Source organism: Hylaeus volcanicus, chromosome 1 (genome assembly GCF_026283585.1).
Source record: "Hylaeus volcanicus isolate JK05 chromosome 1, UHH_iyHylVolc1.0_haploid, whole genome shotgun sequence".
Lineage (NCBI taxonomy): Eukaryota > Metazoa > Arthropoda > Insecta > Hymenoptera > Colletidae > Hylaeus > Hylaeus volcanicus.
This window is the reverse complement of record NC_071976.1, coordinates 24,956,161-24,979,253: the sequence shown is the minus strand read 5'-3', so window position 1 is coordinate 24,979,253 and position 23,093 is coordinate 24,956,161. Positions and strand designations below refer to the sequence as shown.

Genomic DNA, 23,093 nt, shown 5'->3' with positions numbered 1-23,093 from the left:
AATGAATACATTGTAATATGGGTCTAACGAGACAAATCCTCTTAGCAAGAACAACAATTCCTGCCTCGTTATATTCGTATTACAAATGTGCTTAAAGTAGTTAATAAAATAACTTGAATTTTCTTTGTCATTCTAACGTTTTCCGTTTTCTTTTTGTTTCAGATCGCCGGATATCGCAGGTAATCGTGACAGGAACTTGGTAAGCTTTAAATCGAAAAACAAATCTAAACCCTTGGTCAAATTTCTAGACCAAATACAGTAGTGTCCATCAGGTAATCTAATAAATCATCTATATTACGAAAGTCTGCTGATTTGAGAAGAAATGATGGTGGACAACTGTGTCTCAACCTGGCGGACGCCACCGTCCTCCGCCGCCATTTACTCCGTTTCGTTCGCGATTCTTCTCGCGGTGGAACGTTGAAAATATCGTTCCACGTTCCCTGGCACCGTCTATTAACAATTTCCGCGATACCGTGTAACAGTGCCGCGTTTCTTTTCTCGTAGGAACAATTTCTCGCCGGGGGGAACGTGTCACGCATGGCAACACGATCGCTTTGTAATCGTCACACGCATCGCTCGCGCAGTATGCGAGAAGTACGTCTCGCGTAACGTTCCCCAGTATCGATGCACGTCGAGAGTCCGTTTCGCGTCAAATCGCACGAGATTCGATTCCATAGTTACCGATTTCCCTCCAACGCGTAGCTCGTCGGTCCATCGATGTATCGATGACGGAATTCATCGAAGCCCGCGTGAAATTCCAGCTCCGCGACTCGAAAAGGATATCGAGATTATAAATTTCGCGTTTGCTTGGGAAAATCGTTAACGGTCGAGCGCCCGCTTCGAATGCCGTGTGACGACCGCGCTAAAATCCCGATTTATTTGAAAATAATCGCTCTGGGAGCGATGCACTCGATGCGTTCGGATGGGCAAAGTGTTGTAACCCATTGATACGTTTTAACTTGGTTCGAAATGATCGAATCGACTGTAAATCGTTCTCAGCCGAGTCTTTTCTTATCTATAACTTTGTATGTAGCTGTTTAATCGATCAGAATTACTTTCTTCGAAAATTGACTCTATATAACACAATCAATACTTTATATTTTTTCGTATTTTATATTTTTGAAGAGTTTTGTTTACTTTGTATAAATCGCACAACGGTTGATAATACTCTTAGCTTATAAAATAAAAAATAAAATAAAAATCGATGCTCTAGAAACGCTAACAACCGCGCGATTCATATTTATATTGAATTTATCTTGTTAGTTTCATCAGGACAAACGGAAATCTGTATTACAATTGAAAATCCCGAGTGTTTATAATTTATAAGTGGTATTTTACAGGGAACGAGGTAGAAGCTGTTGCGTTCATATCAAATTTAAATAAACATATCGTGTTTTGTATACGTGTGGGGCTTTTCGCTTTTTGTTTCCTTTTTAAACACGGAATTTTTGCTGTTTGCGCTCCAAAGGTTACCGAACCACGCTCTATGCAAAATGCCGCGTCCAGAAGGCTGAAATTTTGCGTTGAATTGCCCTCGAGAGACTGCCAATAAATACAACGGAGTCGAAACACATGGGCGACGATAGTATCAAATTTTAGGCAATTTAAGAGCGTGAATGAGCACGTGATTTTTCAAAAAGCACTCCATTCGATGGGAGGTATTTAATTTATGGGCACGGTGTTTCGATTAATTACTGGTCTGCTTCGAGCATAATCGCTATACTGAATTGATACATACGTGATACGAGGGCTATAACGAGGAATATATATATATAAAAGAAAACATTCGTGTGTTATTTCTTGTACGATGTATGTATCGTGTAATTGTAGTATTTATTCAAGAAGAGGACATTAATTTATGAATCGAATGTAAATCAAGGCTGATGGGAATTTAAATTGTTTGAGAAAGAAGAAACTTATATTTAAATCCGTATATAAGAAGAGGATCTCTGTGATTAGATTAAAATTTCTCTTTCTTTTGATGTATATTTAATGTATGTATATAAATATATATGATATATACTTACATACACATACTTTAATATGTATATGTACTTTAAACAAGTTAAACAAAAAAGGAGAGAAATTTTGATCTAATCATAGAGATCCTCTTCTTATAGATACACACTTAAATATAATTTTCCATTCTATTCAAACAGTTTAAAATTCCCATCAGCCCTAAGTTACATTCAATTCACAAATTAAATGTCCTTTCTGGAATTGAGCCTCCTCTATATGCACTACATCTACCAAAACGATTACGTACATACGTAAAGTAGAGTTTATCGAATTTCATTCGGCTGCTTTCGTTTTATCCTCGATCGCGAGAAAATAGTCGACTACAAGGGATAGTTTCGGCTCGAAATAGCCGGTCAGCAAAGTGTCGAGAGTAACGCAGGCCTGCAGCTGGAAGTACGAATTTCGAAATCGTAACCGTTTGCCTCGGATGGGAGCATCTTATAGCGTAGACGCGCCTAGGGAATCGTCGTAGAAACTACTACTCGTAGAAACTACTATCCGTCGAATCGCCGCGATCGGAGCGGATACTGGCGCGCTTTCATTTAAACGCGGGGGAAATTTTCGTTGGGCGTGTCGCGTCGACGGTTTTTTTTTTGTCCCAGGTTTTACGATCACGTCAATCAGAACGTACCAGTTCCCTTTTAAGATTCGCTGTTTGCCGATTTCTCCTTCTTCTCATTCTTCTTCAGCTTTTCCTCTGGAATCCTGAAAAGCCACTTCGCGCAGTCGAATTACTCGAGTGTTCGAAACGCTAGTCGAGCGAGCCTCGTTTTGTCTGAGGGAGCCGAGGTCTCGGTTGTTTGAGCGATGACTCGCCTAACTGGATTATTCGAGCATGTTCGATTAATCTCGGATCGATTCAGTCACTGGAACGAGTAACCGATTCACTCGATTCGCTCTTTGCTACTTCGCGCAATATGTCGCGAACTGTGATGTCGAAGGATTCTTTTTTTATTTATTTATTTTCTGCTTTGGTCGGTACTTCGTCGATGGCCACTGTCTTGTTATGTTATCGACGTTTGATCTCACTCAGAGTTTCAAGGAAGCACGTTATGAATTTTATTTTAGTCATATTCTCATTAATTTTTTTACCATATACTTAGTACGATTTTTCTGTATATTTCGTATTACAATTCTCTCTTATATAATGCTTTTTACTAATTGTCAGAATTAATGAGAGGGGGGGACACAAGAATTAACAATCAGAAGTGGGTCAGGAGTCAGTAAAGGTTGAGGATCACTGGCGAACATAATTAGCTACCAGACTACGAGTTACCTGTGATTACCTATCTGACTATGTACTGAAATTCCAATGCGTGCATTCAATAAAGCTTAATTACTCCGTCTTCGATTATATGGTCAAAGGGAGCCCCTTCCATAAAATGGTCCCAATTAAAGTATGTAGAGTTTCAGATATTACCAATCAACGATGAAACCTAAGGAGACAGCCCACGAAACGAATAGGCAGTAAATTAATTCCTGCTTTACAATATCCTTTCGCACAATCGAACCTCGAGCTACAATAAAATATAAATTGCGTTCCTTTAATAATATCTACAAGATATTTAATAAAGCCTAGTGTGACTTAAATAAGGGTGTCTAGAATAATTCATATTCTAACACAACAGACTCTTCCAGTCACGATAAAAATAAAAATGTCTTCCTTGTGTACCTATCAGACATTTAACGAAGCCTAGTTTAAGTTAAAGAAGCGCGTCTAGAAAAATTCATATTCTCGAAAGGCAATAGACCTCCTAGTTACAATAAAATATAAATTACTTTCCTTTAATAATATCTATCAAATATTTAATGAAGCCTAGTGTGACTTAAATAAGGGTGTCTAGAAAAATTCATATTTTAACACAGTAGACTTTCCACTCACAATAAATAACAATTGTGTTCCTTTTATAATATCTACCAGATATTTAATGAAGCCTAGTGTGACTTAAATAAGGGTATCTAAAAAAAATTCATATTCTAACACAACAGACTCTTCCACTCACGATAAAATAAAAATGTCTTCCTTGTATACCTATCAGACATTAAATGAAGCCTAGTTTGAGCTAAAGAAGCGTGTCTAAAAAAATGCCACCTCTTCAGTTATTCATTAGAAAAATAAAGGTGCCCCCCGACTCTTGACATCAAAGGCTGGACCAGTTAAAACGCTGATCGTAAAACACGGGTAAAGAGGATATTTTCCAAGGTCTACAGCACCGCAAACGACGTCGAGTGAAATTTGCACAAAAGATTCCCTCGTCCGTCACGCAAACGGTTTTATCGTCGGTAGTCGATATTTTCTAAATCGCGTTCGACGAGGAAAATACACGGCCGCGCCATTATTCGACGAGCGTAGCGGTAGTAGTCGAGGAGGATTATTTTCAGCTCTTTCGCCTCTTTTGGCATCGAAATTTTGATTTTCCCGTCCGACGAACCCGTGGGCGACCGAGTTTATAACAAGGCGAATTTATCGGGGGGCTTAAATCGCAGGAACGGAATGCTCGAAGGGTGTAAAGATGAAATCAGCGTCGGTAGGTCGAGAGCGGATCTAGATTAAAGATTTCGATAATGGAAATTCGTGATGCAAAGGTCCGCGCTGCGCGGACCCCAGCATCGTGCTGGGATCGTAATCGAATTGTTATCGCTTCGTTTCACGGCGTACAGTAATTATTTTTAATTTAGCCCGGCGAACAGATGCGCGCCCTTGACTGTCTAGGATCTCTCGTCATGCATGGACAATCCGTTTTGAATCATTGCTCGACGAGAGCAACGATAATTGCATCTTCTTTTCTCCCGATCGTGATCCAGGATTCATAATCTTCGAAAATTGAATTTTATGGTGGACGATCAATTCTTCATTCGCTTTCGGTGAACTTTTCTTGAATAAACAGACGACTTTTCGATCTCTGAGCTGTTTAGGTTTACTGAAAATTATATTTGTAGAAATGGGAGGGGAAATAAATAAATGTTTAATTTACAAAAGCTGGAGTAAATCTCTACGTGTAGTTTATATTTGCGCGTAGAAAAATAACACAGAAGAATTTGTGTAAAATGAAAATAATTATTTTCTTTTGGTGGATTATTGCCGAGTTGTGGTCTTCTTCGGATTTATCGAAAACAATATTTCTGTGGAATTAGGAGGAGATATATATATATATATATATATATATATATATATATTTTAATTTATCGTGGAGATTGGAAACATAGAGAAATATTTTAAGAAAGCTTGAATGAAGATGTGCGAGTAGTTTACGACGATATTTATTCGTTTATAACCAACGAATACATAGAAACCAAGAGTTCTGTGATTCATCGTGTTAGGTAATCGATGGTTTCGAATGTGATAAGAATAAAACGTCATAATCGAGCAATCTCGAATTCATAGTGCGAAGTAATCGATGGTTTCGAATGTACGAAGAATGAGAACACCTCCGAGGCGATGGAAAACTACGATTGGAAGTATGGAACGTACACGTGACGAATACCAGGAAATGGAGACATCTGTGACGAATGTGTTCGAATGAAGCGACGTCGAGGAATGCTTCTTAACGTAGTGAACGTGTAAACGCGAATCGGAATGAGAAAATATAAAATATTACGCATTAAAACTGAAGGGAGCTAATGAGACCATAAATATGAACCAGCTTAATGTCAGTTTCGCTTCGTTTCCTTTAATACGTACATAATACCTTGTTCCTCGGGAAATTAAGAGTGACGAATATACTTCTCCGAAATATTGAGGATTTGTAATTATTATTATATATTGCGGGCCAAGTGAGTGTGATGTTGTCTCGCGAACTAATGATTTTTTTACCATTAATCTAATATTTTTTTTTTAGGCAGAATGACGAAGGGATGGGAAAGTAACGCAACTATCGATTGCACTATTGCACTTATAAAGAAAATCATTTGGCACGGTCGTCTACCACGTCTCGGATACGACTTGTTTATTAAGGGAGTATACTGAATTAGGTGGTCTGAAAAAAGCGGTTTTTCGTGAATTTTTTTTGGGATGGAAAAAAATAATTGATTCTATCGAACTTTTTATCCTATTTTCATACATATTTGAGAGTAATCTGTACAAACTTTTTCAACAAGAAACATTCAAATTGAATCGACTGCGACGAAGATTTGTAGAGCACTTCACAATTAAAATCTCCTATCGGCGGGAAAGATGCAGGTCGTAATTTTGATTTGACACAAAAAAACCAAAAGAAATTTTCATTTTCATACATTTTTCTTGTATGTGAACTAAGAAAAATCCGCAAAAATGGTGAAATGTGAAATTACTGCAAGTTTGAAAAAAGTTCTTTCGGTGAAAAAAATCACTTTAACTTGATAAAAAAGTTGTTTAGAATTTTTGTTGTATGAATTTCTTTAGTACACATAGAAGAAAAATGTGTGAAAATGAAAATTTCTTTTGGTTTTTTTGTGTCAAACCAAAAATTACGACCTGCATCTTTCCCGCCGATAGGTGGTTTTAATTGTGAGGTGCTCTACAGATGTGCGTCACACTCGACTCAATTTCAATATTTCGTGTTGAACAAATTTGTACATACTACTCTCAAATATGTATGAAAATAGGATAAAAAGTTCGATAGAATTAATTATTTTTTTCCATCCCATAAAAAATTCACGAGAAACCGCTTTTTTTAAACCTCCTAATTCAGGATACCCCCTTAAGCGATTAAAGACGTCAATATTCAAAACACTGTCCAATAACAGAAGAGGAAGAGGAAAAATCCCCAAATCGTATCTTTTTAAATTGAAAATCGTTCATCCCCTATGATGCATTTTCCGGCTTGAAAGACTACCCCCCAGCCCCCCAGAAAAATCTCTAATTCCACTCTCCGAAGGGGAGTCATAATTTCAGGAAAAGCCTTGCATCGGACGCTCCATAAATAAATGCAAGCGGCGTCTCTTAAGGATCCGGAGCGCGAGTGATATCAATTTTTACGATAGCCCGGGTTGTCGGAACCGTTCGACCTCGTTATCGACTCGAAATTCTTCTCAATTTCCGGGGAGAGGAAATCGAACGGTCAGTCGGAGTAATCTCGCTAACTGAATTCCATCTCTTGATGGACAAAAGCCAGCAGGTCGGGCCCGGGGAGGTGAGTCGCGGGGGACGGTATTTCGACGTTTCTGTTTCGCCGTGTTTTCTAGGTCAGTTGACCCCAACCCCCGCTCTCCCCGTCTCCCGTTCCCTTTCCGAGGACCGCGGAGTTCCACGGTTCCGGGTCGGTCACCGTTTGTCTAAGTTCGCGAATGCTCCCCTATCGCCGGGGAAAGTCAAGCACGAATGAACTTCGGTCCGCGGGGCAGAAGTTTTAACCGGGCGGTACCATCTGCGATATGAGAATTAGTTACCGGAGGTAGAAGACAACGCCGCGACAAACGTGAAACGTTACGGACGAGCGAACGGAGATAATTGTTGTTTGGTGAATTCCAAGCTGGATATCTTGTAACGGAACAAGCCCTCTTTCGCGCGGCCGGCCATAGTCAGCGTTATTATTCCATTAATTGAGCGTCCGCGCGCCCGCGGACACAGTAGGAAGGCGTTTATCGATTTATCCCACCTCCGACCTCCTACGAACCTCCGCCAACCTCCTGGACGAAGGTTCGTCGGCACTTTGTACGAACGCGGGACGCGTTATTTTCTACCGATGCGCATTTCCGTTGGCTGGAATCCGAGCTTGGCAATTTCAGGTCGGATTTAAGGAAAAGATTCTCCCCCTCTGTATCCATCGTGTCAAGCTACAGCGCGAACTATCCTTTTGTCCTTGGAGTTCCTTTGTACCGATACTCCTCGGTACTAGGGACACTCGCGAGGACCCGCACAGAATTCCCGCGTCTTGGAATTATACGCCGAGTTTGTCCCTCCTTTCAGGGCTGTAGACCAAAATGGGGGGAAGATGTGGTCAGCTAATGCCTCTGGGACTCGAATGTCCGATGATCTTAGGATATACTTAGATTTAGCATCGTTTAGTATTTTATGGCTTTTTTTTTGCATCCTAGATGTTTAATACATAAATAACTACAATAATAATAGAGAAAACATACGTAAAATATGCATAATGTACAGTAAATCCCATAAATATTCGTACCTTTTACGTCTATTGAAGACGTTTGTCCAAACCGATTGATAGTTCTAATGTTTCCAAATGAATTTTTTATTACAAGTATTTACATATGTGACGTCTACTTATCTACATATTTATATCGAACCATTCATTTCGAAACATCAAACTTGTCATTTAATTTAGACAAACTTCAATAGACATAGAGGGTACGAATACTTATGAGACTGATTGTATGTAGAATATATTCTACAATTATTATGTGATAATAATGTGATGATATCATATACAATGATATCGTTATTTTCATCCTGCATAAGTGTGCGTACCTTTCGATTACGTTTAGCACGCGTTCATTACATCACGTCTAACAACGACATACATAATTAAATGTGTGTCAGACTACATTCAGATGTATTACAAATTTTTTCTCTATAATCCACAACACAGCATTTTTCCTTGTACTCATTTAGCGAAGTCCACACAGTCCCCCCTTTTAACGTCCATAATTCCACGCATCAACTTCGTTATTACATTTTCCCCCGCGCACCAAGGTGGAAGAAGTAATTGCCTCTCAGGGATATTCGTTTATTTATTCCCATCCCGGCAGCAATCGTAACTAATAATTTTACTTAATAATAAGACGTTCGAATTGCCCAGCAGCGATCGTTTTGAGGACGTCGAAGACGTCGATTCGACTTTGGAGCCTGTTAATGCCAGCGTCCGGGGATAGGCGAGAGTCAAACGCGAGTATCGTTCCGGCGAATTGGAAATCACGAGCACACAAACGCGCCTGAAACGTCTGGGATGGCGGGGAACCGCGAGGAATATCCTAAGGCATTGATAATAAATTGATTCCATCCGATGAGGAGTGACGGGCAGGATTAATGCCAAGGAGAGCACTTATCGTGAAAGCGTGGAACGGTTTTCATCGTCGTTATACGCGTTGCCGTTATTTTTTCCTCGACGTTCCTTTGAACGTAGCAAAAAACACTTTGGATGTATTCTCGACTTAACTATTGCAGATTAGTCGTTTCGCTTCTCTCTTTCTGTCAGACGGTTGAGCAAGTTTGGTAGCTAACCAGGTTGTTTATCGCGTATCTGAATCGAGGAACGAAATTGAAATCTGGAAAAGTATTTTTCGCGAGTATGGCGATTCGTTTGAATTTTGTGATAGGGTCTGCAAGTGATTCGTTAGGTGGATCTGTTTATGTGCGTCTTATTTCAAGATAGTGCAAGCCAATTGAAAACATAAAGAGTAGAACAAATGAACTTGCCAATTAGAAATGCTTTATGGAGCAAAGTTATTATTAACCTCCTGCAAGTTATTATTATACTCTCCTAAGTATCCCAACACAAGTGATCTCGTCAATCTAAAATTCCTTAACACGTTGACAGCCAGACTGATACTCTTGAAAATTTCTACTGTACTTGAACTTTGTTTATAGATTATTAGGAACTCTATAATCAATCATTTATTTGTGGTATTTGTGTTTGTAACTTCATCGAAATTCAAGTGTTTTATTCAAATTCATTTTCTCTGACATTTAACTTCCAGAATTAATTTTTTTAGTTCTTCAGTGAAAAGCACTGTCACCCATGTATGGTTGACGTGGCGATCAACGTGTCAAATGTCGTCTTTCATATTTAATTGATGTTATTATTAACATTATTACAAAAAATTGTACATGTTTTATTCTCGTTTCTTATTATATTATATATAAATATATATATATATATATATATATAAATTATTATTACAAAAAATTGTACATATTTTATTCTCGTTTCTTATTATATTATATATATATAATATAATATAATATATATATATAATATATATATATATATACATATATATATTCGTGTTATATTTCTGATTTCTTAGATTATGTTTTCTAATTACCTTTAACGTATCCCTTTCTAATTTCTATTTCACAATTCAGCTTCTTCCAATGAATGCACTTTCCACTTCGCTCTGCATAATTATTCCGAGGACTCGATAACAGTATCGCGTCTAATGTGCAGAAAACGGCGTCTACGAATGTAAACAAACTAAAAGGAACCAAGACCCTAATCAGATAAAAACATATCCCAGATTTGACCCAGCTCATCTCGTAAAGGAACCCTGTGTTCTCGAATAGTTTAATCGACGGCAGCAATGGCGGCCCATCCAGAGCGCAGCTGGTCGGCTTTTCGCGTGCGTCCTGGGCGTTTAACAATAATTGCGTCGCGTCTTTTTCTTCTGGCACGTAAAAGGATTTTTAACGGTAACCAAACCCCCTCCCTTTCGCGCTTGGGAACCGGTTCGCACACCTACTTTGGAAAACAACGAAAGTACGGACAGCGTATTTTATCGGAGCCACTCCGTTATTACGAGCGGTGTCGACGAAGCGCCCGTCTGTCTTATTTGCGAGTACAGCCCTGGTTCTCCTTGCCAGCAGCCTTGCCCGAACCGGCCAACGACCGTATCTCTCTTACCTATCCTGTAGTACGCGTCTCACTCTCTGTCTCCCTTACACCTCCTTTCTCTTTCGCTGGCCAACCTCCGCTCTTCCACCAGGTCTCTTTGATCCGTTGTACAGGTAGGCTCACGTGGAACGCGCATAAAGCTCCTTGGACACTTTAAACGAGCCTTTTTCGAGCCCTCCCCACCCGTCGGACAGGGGAGGCTTTTGCACCTCGGTCGGCACAGACCAGCGATACCTACTTTAAATTCATTCGCCTAGGCGCAATTAACACGTTGACTCACGCACTGACGCTCTTGAGAATGTCTGCCGTGATTAAAGTTTGTTTACCGCCTATTGGAAACTGCGTAATCAAATATTTATCGTGTAATCTCTCATACCCAACAATAAATAGTCAAATGATAACACGAAACGTAGGGTAGGGTACGGGTATTGATCGCGTAGGTAAAGCGGTCGACTGTGGATCCGAGGATCGTGGATTTGTATCTCCGTGGCTTATTTTTCGTTTAGACTCCCACAATTGTGCTATTTATTTTAATAACTTGGACGAAATTCAAGAATTTTATTCAAATTTATTTTCTTTGGTAGATGACGTTAGGAATTAATTTTTTTTTTAGTTTTTCAGCGAAAAGCACTGTCGTCCATGTATGAGTGATGTGGCGATCACCGTGTTAAACGTGATGTTACGACACTTTCTGAAAACAGCTCGCTCTTCTGTAGGGAAATCGTGTTTATCGCGAGCCCCGACTTCGAGGTATCTTTGGATCCACGTTGTATCTCTGTTCTTTATTAGATTCCATGCTCTCATGTTCTACGCGTAGGTATCTTTCTAAGTGTAACACCTTTAGGTACCGCATAAATCTTCGTTTACTGTGCGTGCCTGAGTTCATTATTCTGTCGCAATAAACGCTGCATATTCATGCCAAAAATCAGAATATTGGAGTGTAAGGGCTCCTATCGAGTCAACATAATATAAAGATAGTCGATACAATCCAGAAACTATCAAATTTTCTTTCCGACTCCAAGTCACAGCAGATCTTTGAATCGCTACCAAGCTGTTTACGTAAAGGAGAGATTTCGCCAAGCAATAAACCGCGACGAATTGCACAAAAATACAATTCGAATCGACACTTTAAAAGCCGCCCAGTCGATGCTGCCACAGTTTCGCAGAACGTCTAATTTACATAACATGTTGTAGTCGAAACTCTCGGAGTGTCGGGCTCCTTATTGATCGATAAACGTGCGCAGATGATCCTATCATTATTTTCCGCGGTGTATAATCACGCTACGCGTTTGCAGATCGGGTGTATCGGTTTGTGTTTTCCATTTAACTCTTGGTATCGCATCGAGAATGTAGATAAAGCAATACGCACCGTTTGAAAAATGTGTTACTCGGAATAAAGGAGCGGGCAGCCGAGTGATTTTATTGCCCAATGGGGCATTTAATAATTTAATGGCACTGCAGAATAATCCAGACGTGCTCGATTCTGAGAAACGTTTATGCGTTGGTTCGTTCGAGAAAAATTGTTCGAATTTCGCTTTATTTCGCTAGGGGGATACGTGTGTGGCTAAAATAGACATAAAATTATGTATTTAATATAGGTTTGGAGCTGTAGGGTTGATAATTAAATGAACGAAGAGGAACTACTTAGAAGAGACCTAAATGGCACCATCTCTTAATTGTCTAAAAATAGGAATATATAACATTAGACTTTGAGGCTACAAAGCTGACAATTAAATAGAAGAAAGAATTTTAAGAGACACCCAAACGACATCATCTCTCAATTGTCTAAAAATCTTTGGAAAAATTTGTGCAAAAATCGAATCCGTGTCCTGTTAAAATTCCTACAGCCCGTTTTAGAAAACCACATCGTTCCATATTATTAAACCTCGGTTCGAGGATTCAGTAAAACGCTGAGTCTCGGACGATATAATTATTTCGAGCAACATATTATCGCACTTAACGCACAGTGGCTCTTTCATCTCCGATATTCGGTATCCCAGAATTCTCCGTAAACGAGATTCTTCTCCTATGCTCTCCATCGTATCGTTTGACAAAGGAGTATCGTACTTTGAACTTTCACAGCTTTCCTGATAAACCGTCAGATAAAAGTTTCATGGCGCTATAAATAAATCAAAAGAGAAAGAGAACGACTTGGTCCAGCTTTCATTCAGCCGGTGAATGTAGGCGGCATATACGCCTATACTATCTTATCAGGCGCAACGACCGAAACGGATGTTACGATAATGATACTCTTGGAATACGCTCGTCGCGACGCGGAGACGATCGTCGGAGCTGTCCACGTTAAAAAGGAAACATGTGTCGATAAACGGGGAAAAAATAGATACGGAATTACACGGTTCACTATTATCATCCGAATCGTTGTCGATGAACAGTGGTCCCGATTGTGGAATTTAGTGATGCTTTGAACTCGGTCAAAACTCGCGTGTTTACTTAATTTCTATTCAATAATATAATAAATTAACAGGGTTTTCTGGCAGAAATCGATAATCAAACCAACTAATAGCAATTAATTCGTGACGTATTTCCAATTATATACTTACGATTTGATCGAATCATTATGAAGTATTCCATTGCATCATTCAAAACGAAAATTTCTATTCAAACCGTAACGTGAAGTCTTTATACTAGGTACCTTGCTTCATTCAGAAATTTTACTTTTGAGTTTGTTTCATTTTTATTCGTCTGATCCACACGTTTTCACATCAGGGATGAAGTCATACCGGAAAGATAAAAACGTCAGACTAAAAAAGTTACCCACCATTTATGAATCATCCAAAATGAGGTTAGTTAAAAGAATCACCAGCTGAAGTATAAAAAAAAGCACAGTTGCTGCAGTGTACTAGATTCTCAACTAAAAAATGAAGGAAGAGACACGCCAAATAAATACAAAATACATCACATTAATCGTCATAAAAAAAAATGGCTTACTTTTCGATACCTCTCGGCTGAAATTGTCACTGTGATATCTTTCATCGTTCGAAAGCCGTCGTTAAAATTTTCGATCGGGTCCACCGTGCCTCGTTCGAAGCCAGGGTCCGACGTTTAAATATTACATTCGAGGGTATATAAATTACGACGAAGATAAACAAAATTGCTGCCTCAGTGTTTTGTAATGCGCGGCTCGCGTGCTCAATAAATGCAATTAATTTCGTCGGTCAATTACCGAGATAATACGACGGTGTCCATTTTCAGGGCGTAATTAATGATACCGATACGTAAAATAGAGCGGCGATTTTGTTCGCGCGACGTATCGCGAGGGATTATTCGTCTCGGGAGCCGATGAATCGGATCTGGAGCGATACGTCGCGAAAACTGGACTCGGCGAAAGACGAAGGGAAGACCGAGACAAACGGAGGAAGGAAAGCTCGATGAAAAGCGATATTCCTTAGCTTCACGCGCGAGCGACCCGACAGAGTTCCTCGATGTCCAGGGGTACCAGCTACCCTGTGTACGGTTCTTCGTGTTGAAGGATGTATCGCGTTACACGTCCGTATCGCGTAACACCTCGATCTACAAAGGAGAGCACCTCGCGGCTTGGAACGACCATACTTCGTTTATACTGGATACCGTGCTCGACCGTGCGCGTTGGATCAGAACCTATCGCGGGGGTAACGTGCTCCATTCTGAATCGGTTTTCTGGAACATCGACCCCCTTTTCTTCGAACCAACCATGGATTTTTTAAATTTATTCTCGTGCGAGGAGATCGCTTTCGAAAATCGTTAATCCACTGAACGCGCTGTTTGAACTTGCGATAAACGTTTTCTATCGAATGGATGAAATCAAGGGATCGTTGATAGTTCTCATCAAGAGTCGCGACTGAAAAGAAGTTGAAGCGGTTCTATCGGCGGCATTTACGCCGTATCCTTGTCAGTTCGAGGCAAGACTCGTGTTCAGAGAGCGCGGGCGTATTATATGTACTGCCTACGACGAGTATGCATTCCATCGAGGCCTCGAAGCTTTCTCCCGCGAGACGACAGAAAAATACGTGAGAACGCGCATCGCGCCGATTAGGAAGAAGCTGCGGTTACACGCTCTCGCTTTCGGTGAAACTCGTCACGGCGAATCGGCGGTGGATCGGTTACGGCAATATTTGCATCTATCGGGTCGGTTTGCTATCCGAAAAAAACTGGCGACAAGTTAACGCTCGAACGATGAATCGAGAGTGAAGGGAACTCGAGCGATCCTCTCGTTCCTCTCGCGGCCGCTTCGGGGTCTATGGTAAATCTCGCGATCAGAAACGAAAGAAAAAGAAATATGATAAAAACGATAACGGCTATAGCCTTCGTGCCAGACGGTATAGTGTTTCGCTACTTCGCGGTCACGCGACACCCCCTCGAACCATGACGGCAGCGTGGTGTCGAATAAGCGCCCCGACTGGCGCATGCTCGTTCGGACTCGTTCGTGCTTGTACGTACAGGTTCGGTCTTGCTCGTTACTTTTCGAGCAAGCTCGCGAGTTCTCGGCGCTTGGGAACGACCGGACGGCTCTCTCCAGCGCGCTGAATCACAGTCTGGGTCAGTTCGCCGAATGATCGTCTCTCCAAGCGGGAGGACGCGTGCGCGTGTGCTGTTCTGTGATCACGTGAGTGGAGAGCTGTTCGATACGATTTTGCGGTCGAGAATTCGGTGTGACAAGTTAGTGCTAGTGAACCAACGGGAAAAAATACAATTTGGGCTGCGGCGAGAAGGATAATGTTCAAGTGTGTCGCCGCGAAGGCTGTCGAGGTAGCACGGAGTGAGCCTAAACTCGCAGAGCAGAAAAAGAACGCGTGACAGGTAAAGAAATGAACGAAAACATTACTCCAATTTCGTGGGTGGGCTGAAAGCGAGTTAGGATTTAGCTCCGTGGTTTTTGGAGCATTTATCATGTATTACCTCGACGTGAATTCTCGTTTCGGAGTCTCCCTTTTCGTGTCGGTCGTAGACGTGTTCGATAAAGTCTGTTAGGCGACGGGCGGCGCAAACGAGCAGTGGAAGCGGTACCTTACCAGCGAGCGACTCGAAAACGGTCGTACACGAAATTACACGCTTTCGATCGTACGCGTGACTTATTTTACGACCGGCGAGGGAAAAGTATTCGAAAGTCACTCGTTATCGATAGTCGAGGATCGACTCGGTCAGCGAAAGACGTTCGCTCCGTTTCGTTTTTTTTTCTTCTCGTTCTTGAACAGTCTCACGTGACCTCCGGTACGTATTTTACCCTTGCGCGAAGTGGCGCTTCCGCTTGCTACGGCAAAGAATGCTGGAGCGTTTATCATTGTGCGCGAGTGTGTTTCTCGCTCGTTCACCACGCCTTGAAATCCTCAAGCCTTTGATTTCACGCAGCGAATGGAAATTTACGATCGTTGAAAGACACGCTTTTCGCATTTCCGTGGCACGAGCGTATCCGTGCGGGAGGAGTGAAAATTTCTGTGTACGTGTACGTGTACGTGAATTTCGTTTGGTGATGGATTACGATAGGCCTTATTAGACCGTCGAGCATCCGAGATCGTTGCCCGTGAGTAATTTACGATACGTGTTTTATCGTCGTTATTTTCTATTGGAAAATGGAGCAGCTATTAAAACCCTGAAGGATACTTAATTACGAAGTTTATAGAGAAGTAGAAATAAAACGAACGACGCGTTCTTTCCTTTGTTTCTTTTCCTTGGTCATTTTTGTCCCGTGATTAAAGTTGCTTGCTCGATCGGCGTACGTGGTAATTCCGAGAATGTTTACGCGTACGTGTCGTACCTTCGTTCCAGGTGTTTCGGCTATCGTTGTCTGAGATCACATTGTCCGCGGTAACGGTTTGTCGGGTCGACTTCATTTCGAAGTTTTTACGTGTTGTTTCGGGAAGAACGACCACCGAGAACGATTTTAGCGAGCGGTTAACCCTATCATTGTTTACTTTCACATTTTCTACGTGAAAATATTGGAGTAATGTTATAACAATATCGTTAATTATTATTATTATTGTTATAATAATTAGTATTGCTACGAACATTAAGTAAAAGCTGATTTTGCAAGTAGAGAAGCATATTCGCGAATTTACAAGAAAAATATTCCCTAAACTTGTGTTTAAATGTGTTACATTTTTGTTCCCTTTTATATGTTCATCATTTGAAGTGATTTTAATCTGTTTTTCCCACTCAGTGATGTACCATTTTTAATCAGTGGATTGTAGATATCATTGAAGTAGATAACAATTAAATGAATCACTGTAGTTAAAGGTTCTTTGTGAATGAATTTAAACGGTTGAGACTGCTCTTTGTTTTATATTATTCTGTATTTTATACTTTCTTTGTATACTGCGTATCACTCCGAAAGATAAACTCGGACGACTTGGCGTAATTCTTCACAAATACAATCCGTTATCACTCCGTTTTTCTAAAATCGAAGCAAATGGAAAATATTGTTTCATTTAAAAGAAACGACAATGCCTTAAATAGACAATTCCCCCGTGTCGGTTGAAATTCAACGATAATAATTTAAAAAATTGTTGGTTCAACGTCAGCTGAAAAATTACTCCGTTTCCTCTTGGCGTGGATTAATGGGGGAAACCTATACAAACTTGTTACCGCATCTTTAAACTCCTCTAATAAATTCAGTTTTCAATTTTTTGGCCTTAATTTAATTCGTATTCTTAGAAAACACGTCAACAATGTATTTAACGTATGATAGAGTGGATTTAGATATCATTGAAGTAGATAACAATTAAACGAATCACTGTAGTTAAAGGTTCTTTGCGAATGGATTTAAACGTTGAGACTTTTCTTTGTTTTATATTGTTTATAAGAAAAGAGTGATAACACAGTTTTCTGTGCGAAATGAATTGAAAAATTTACCAAGTGTACTTCGATGCGTAACTAAAATATTCTCAACGTTTAACGAAATTAAGTAATTTTTTTCTTTAAAAAAAAAAAAGAAAAAAAAAGAAATTAAGAGAAACACTTAATAGTTGGTCTGTTGATTTGGTTTTCTCCCCTTAATGAAGACACGCGTTTCGCAGTTCACGTGACCGAATGTAAATATTCGAGAGTCCGTGATTGCGAGCGAAACTGCTAGACGCGGTCGTTTGTATGCGAGAATTACGACGATAATCCACGGACAACGATCGATGTGCTCGCTGTTTCTACTCTGTCACGCTTTCAGACGTTTTCAGCCGTGCGTTCCCCGCGTGAACTCGTCAATCAAGAAGCTTAACAAATTAGCATAAATATTCGTAGCCGGCCGCGCGGCATCTATCATACTTACCTTGATGCGAGCGCAAATTGAAAACCAACAGATCTCGCGATATTAAAAGAGAGGGAACTTAGCCCAGAGTTAACGACAGCCGCGTAATCCTGTAAATTACGTTTATCGCGGTCGTGTATCATTTGTTTAAACGTGCGTGTTAAATGCAAGACGAGATGGTCGCCGAAATTTGTAAATGCATAGGGAGATGCTATCGGGTCGTGTCGTGGAAGGAATTGCGCTAAGCTAGGCAGAACTTATTTTGCTTATCTTTTGCATATTCTGTTCAAGAATATCTTACTGAAATTTTGTTTCAAAGGTATGGTTGTACGGGTCACTTGTACTTGGAAGTTCTTAACCCTCTGCTACATGAATTTTACTTTAATTACCGAAAGATAAATTAGTTTTATTTTACGGAGCCATGAGTCTGTTCATAAATGTGCTGTAAATAGGAAAAATACTTTTAAAGAGTTATGGAGCATACAGACGAAGTATCCAAAATTAGATGTTGGATTGATAGTCGAATGTTAAGTAACAATATCTGTGACTTATAAAATCTTATATTACATGTATGTGTAATGTGAAATGTGAACTAAAATGTGAAAGCGATTAAGTAGGCGTATATCAGTGATGGGCAAAACCCTAGGCTTCGAATAAATCTGAAGTTTGCCAACATGTTATTTCCTCTTTTGAACATTTTCCAAAGAAGGAAACGAGACAAACATGTCGGCAACCTTCAGATTTATTCGAAGCCTAGGATTTTGCCCATCGCTGGTGCATATACAGTAGTCACAGAAATCGCATAATCTTAGAAAGAACACTATCTTTGTTTCTTCACTCCGCTTTACGCAAAGTATGTTGACCAAATCATTTTCAAATTTCAACTCATATTTCGCGGCCTAGTGCAAAATAAGAGTACAAAAGAAACAATGATACAACATCCAAGATAGGTGTACACTGAATTTGATTTGCTCGACGTTCAGAAAAGTAGAATCTGCTCGAGAACTTGTGGCTGGTAGTGTACTTACGCGCGTGTGCGCGCGTCCAGCGACGAAAAGTCGTCGACATTGTGCTAAACGAAGAGGCACGTAGCAACCATGAATGGCTGGGAGGGCGAGCCGAAAGTATGAATGGGCTAATCAATTTCCAGGCACAATTGCGGTATAACGCGTGTCCCTAGTAACCGCGTCCGTCGGCGGCGGTGCGCAGCCACGTATACGTATGCGAGTATAAATTTTCAATTGCAAGTGGCGAGTAAGCGATCGCCAACAATGCGAAATGTACGGGCGATACGTCGACGGACGTTATCGTGGCCGCAAACGTTCGCAAATGGAGACATATCGTTCTGTTTGCCTCGATCATACCGGTGGCCTATCCGCGCAATAGTCGTCGCACTCGAAGACAATTAGAGAACTAACGGGCGGGTTTCCTCGGAGCCGTGGCATTCTTCTTAACCTGTAGCCTCGTGTGCAACATAGAGTCGCACTCGTGGCGTAGATTGTGCTGCAATTACATACAACAAACACGAGTCGTGCTCGTGCTGCGCGTACCGAAGTGCTAGTTTATAGTTGTCGACGGCAGTGACTCCTCCTGCGAGACATGCGACGTTTCGTTCAGTGTCGACCTTTGACAATCTTGCTTTGATAAATTAAAATTGAATAAACTTTTACTTGGGGATGTTCATGTACCCAGTGTTTCCGCGGTACTCGATACACGGTGCTCTTTTTTCGTTTCATTTTTGTAGATTCTTGTGGGACCTAGATTTTCCTATTGTGTTTACACATGCTTACACGTGTCTAACATTTGATTTAGATGTTCTTTACATGTGTTTACATGTATCTACATGTATCTACATGTATCTACATGTATTTACATGTATTTACATGTGTTTACATGTGTTTACACGTGTCTAACATTAGATTTGGATGTTTTTTTACATGTATTTACATATGTTTACATGCGTTTGCATGTGTTTACACGCATTCACACGTATCAAAAATACATTTTCACGTGTCTTACATGCATCTATATTCGTTTACATCCGATTACGCGCGTCTTACGTACGTTTACATACCTTTACCTTCATCCTTCCACGCGCCTCCTGGTACAAAGCACATCCAAGTAGACCATATCACCGCAATTACGTAGTTTAAAAATCTGGCGTCGAAGAACTCAAGGCCGGAAACGGCTCTCGTCTTTCACGCGTCCGTTCCTTGGTCTACTAGCTTCGTTACCGCGACTCGCGGCTAATGGCGGCCACTGTGCATCGACAGGACGAAGAGATGCGCGGAGCACGCAGCTGAATGAGCCTCCGCGCAAACAACCGTCGCGGATGATCATCGCTGCACATGATTCAGTGTCTAGTCATTCGTGCAAGGTCTCAGTCGGTTTTCTTCCGTGGCCTGCGTTCTGCATAATCCCCCTGCGGCGTGTGTGCACGCGTCTATGCATCAGCGTACCAACGGGACTACCGACTCTCGACTTTTGTCGTGCCACTTGTCATTATCGCGTTTCCCACCGTCTAGGGGAAACCAATCGTTTCCTTATCGGATAAATCACGCGTCTACCTCACGTTGCAGAAAAAAAGTCTCTCTCTTCTTTGCGCGCAGTTAGCGTCGACGAAATCGATACCGGAAACGCGCGAAAGAGCGCGTCCTTCGAATCGAATCCCGGTGATCGATGCTCGCGCGCGATTTCACGCGCGCTCGACTAATGAGGAAGACGGTAACGTAGCGTTGTTTATTTATTTTCCAACGCCCTTCGCAATCGGTTTTCCGATAAGCCGATTTTATTCCGCATAATTTACCGTGATTCGAACACAAAACGTTAATCCATTTTTAATGGAGTGTGTCCTTAATAGCTGGCCCCGGGAGTGGGGGGATTTTAATAGTTTCGCGTTAATTGTCCTACTATTTTAGGTGGAACGTCGCTGGTACGGAGAGCGAGCAAACCGATCGTCGTTATTTTAAGCGCAGCCACGTTTCTGTAAATTACCCCCCCTCACTCCCCGCCCGTCGCGTTTTCGTAGAGTCCTTTTATCAAATTTCAATATTACCCAACGACGAGCGTCGACTATTTAATTGGATCGAATTAATTGGTGTTTGGACGCAGGACATGGATAGTTTCTCACATTTAGGAGTGACGTTTGGTTTTGGCGGTCTATCGGGATGTGCAAGTGTTTCTTAAACTGCATTTTCACGTCGATAACCTGGATGAAGTTTTTGGTAGATTGACTTCAATATATTTTAAAACTGATTCACCAGAAGAATCCATTTACTTTCGAGATTTTAATTGAATTCGAATGATTGTATGGCTCGTAATTTGTACTTCCTGTAACTATTGTGTATTGTTTATTAAAGTAACGGATAAAAATAAATGTGAACAATATTGGATACAACTTATTTAGAATGTAAACGGATGATGTGTTATATATGTGGGATACGCATTTCAGATAAACTTTTAAATGAAACGTAATCGATTGCTGTTATTATACAATACAAAAATATTATATTATTCTTTTTCTTCTATTTCACTTAAGCACGTATATTAATAAAAGAAATCCATCTGCCTATAATACAATGCAAATATCTCCATAAACGCATACCTTCGTACAAAATGGAGAACACATAAACGATTTCGCGATAAACGCAATTTTTACAAATTTGTCTCGTGTGACTCCTAAGATAGAAACGGACAGAAGTCGTCTTAGGTTTTGTGTGCTCAAACACGAGGTGTGGTATTCCGGGGTTCATGGGAAATTATTAGCGTCTCTTTGTCAGCCGCAGGCGAGTTTTCAGAGCTGCGGTGTCGTCTGGCGGTGTTTAACATTCGTAAGAATACAACGCGTATGTGCCGCCTGACGAGAACAGCATTCCAAAACAGTAAGAATGTCGCGCAGGTAGCGCGATGATATTTTTGACATACCGATCGATTGGTAGATACGTCTCCTCTCTATTAATAGACGGTCGTCAACGAACGCCAAGTCTCCACTAGCTTTCAATCAGAAATACGACATTTATTATTGATTTTCGCAAGTGGAATTTTTTATTTTAATGTTCCCAAAGAGATCGATTGTAGACTGTGAAGATAGGAGATGTTTATGTTCGAATATCTATGCCGGTGTGACTAGAAGGGTTTAGAGAAACGTACAGGATATATAAAATAAAAAAAAAAAACTAATATATATAAAAGAAGATACAAATAATACTGGTATATTTGTTCGCTTTAAAATAATTAGCGGCAACAAAAAGCAACAGAAATACTATTTTAATAAAATCATGTGTTTGTTTCTGTCTAACTATATGAAAACATGGTAAAGTCGCGGAGGAATGTCGAAAAGTAATATTTGGTTATTGGTTGACCGTTAATGGGTTAGAGCAAGCTCGAGCAGGCGATTACCGAACGCCACGTTCGCTTTCCTTTACGAGCGTAGCCTTGTTTCGCAACGACTCGTTTGGAGCATAAAAAAGGAACAAGTGTTCCGCGAGTGGGTCGCTAGAATCTTTGTCTCTTAAGGCACAAAGGAGCAATAATTAATTTTCAGTCGGTGGCTAGAGGGAACTTGAAGTCTTTCGCGGAGATATACGAATTACATCGTAGAAATATATTACAAAGATTAAGTTTATTTATCGAGTGCTGTCTGCAAGTAAGGGGTAATTATATTTTGTTTCCTTTTGCAATCATATTTCTCGACAATGTTACGCAAGGGTTTATCTTTGTCCGTGCATAGAATCTCTTGAAATGATTTCACGGTAGAAAATTCATCTATTCTCTATAGTCATCATGTTCGACGTGGATGGTGAACTTTGACCCAATTTCAGTTACCCAGTTTTTTAATCGACACATGCTTAATGTCGGCTATTAGACCAAAGGATGATAGATTCAATTATACTTCAATTAATTAAGAATGTATTCGAAGTCTTCACGGTACGTTTCGCAACGATGGCTACGGATGAAATTAATTACGAAGACGCGATTGTTTCTGCACTTTTCAGTGGTTCGGCTCGGCCGCTATTAGAATATTATGAATAATTCATCTTTTCAGCGAGCTGGATAATGAGACATCTTGAACTTCGTCTATCGAGCCTTAAGTTCGACGGTAATTACCTTGACGGATCGTGGACAACTATTAGCGAACTCTCAGGAATCTTTGGCTTGTCAAAATTTCTGTCTCTGTACACAGAGTATTTAAACAAATTAGTGACAAATTTAGGATGCGTATAGTACTCTCCCAACATTTGTTTTTCTTGATCACTTTCGCGTGGGAGTTCAGGTTAGCAATTTTCTTATTT

At 40.5% G+C, this 23,093-nt stretch overlaps 1 protein-coding gene across 3 annotated transcripts in view; it reads left to right on the top strand.

Annotated features, from left to right (window-relative positions):
- The window catches only part of LOC128874031 (plexin-A4), a 420,285-nt gene that overhangs the window by 59,373 nt on the left and 337,819 nt on the right, over window positions 1-23,093 (top strand). The window contains exon 3 of one of the 3 annotated variants that reach the window (XM_054118278.1): window positions 163-179. The gene's annotated coding sequence lies outside the window, so the exon portion shown is untranslated. Of the gene's footprint in view, window positions 1-162; window positions 180-15,082; window positions 15,366-15,450; window positions 16,087-23,093 lie in introns of those variants that run through there. The other 2 variants (XM_054118269.1, XM_054118287.1) reach the window with 2 other exon arrangements.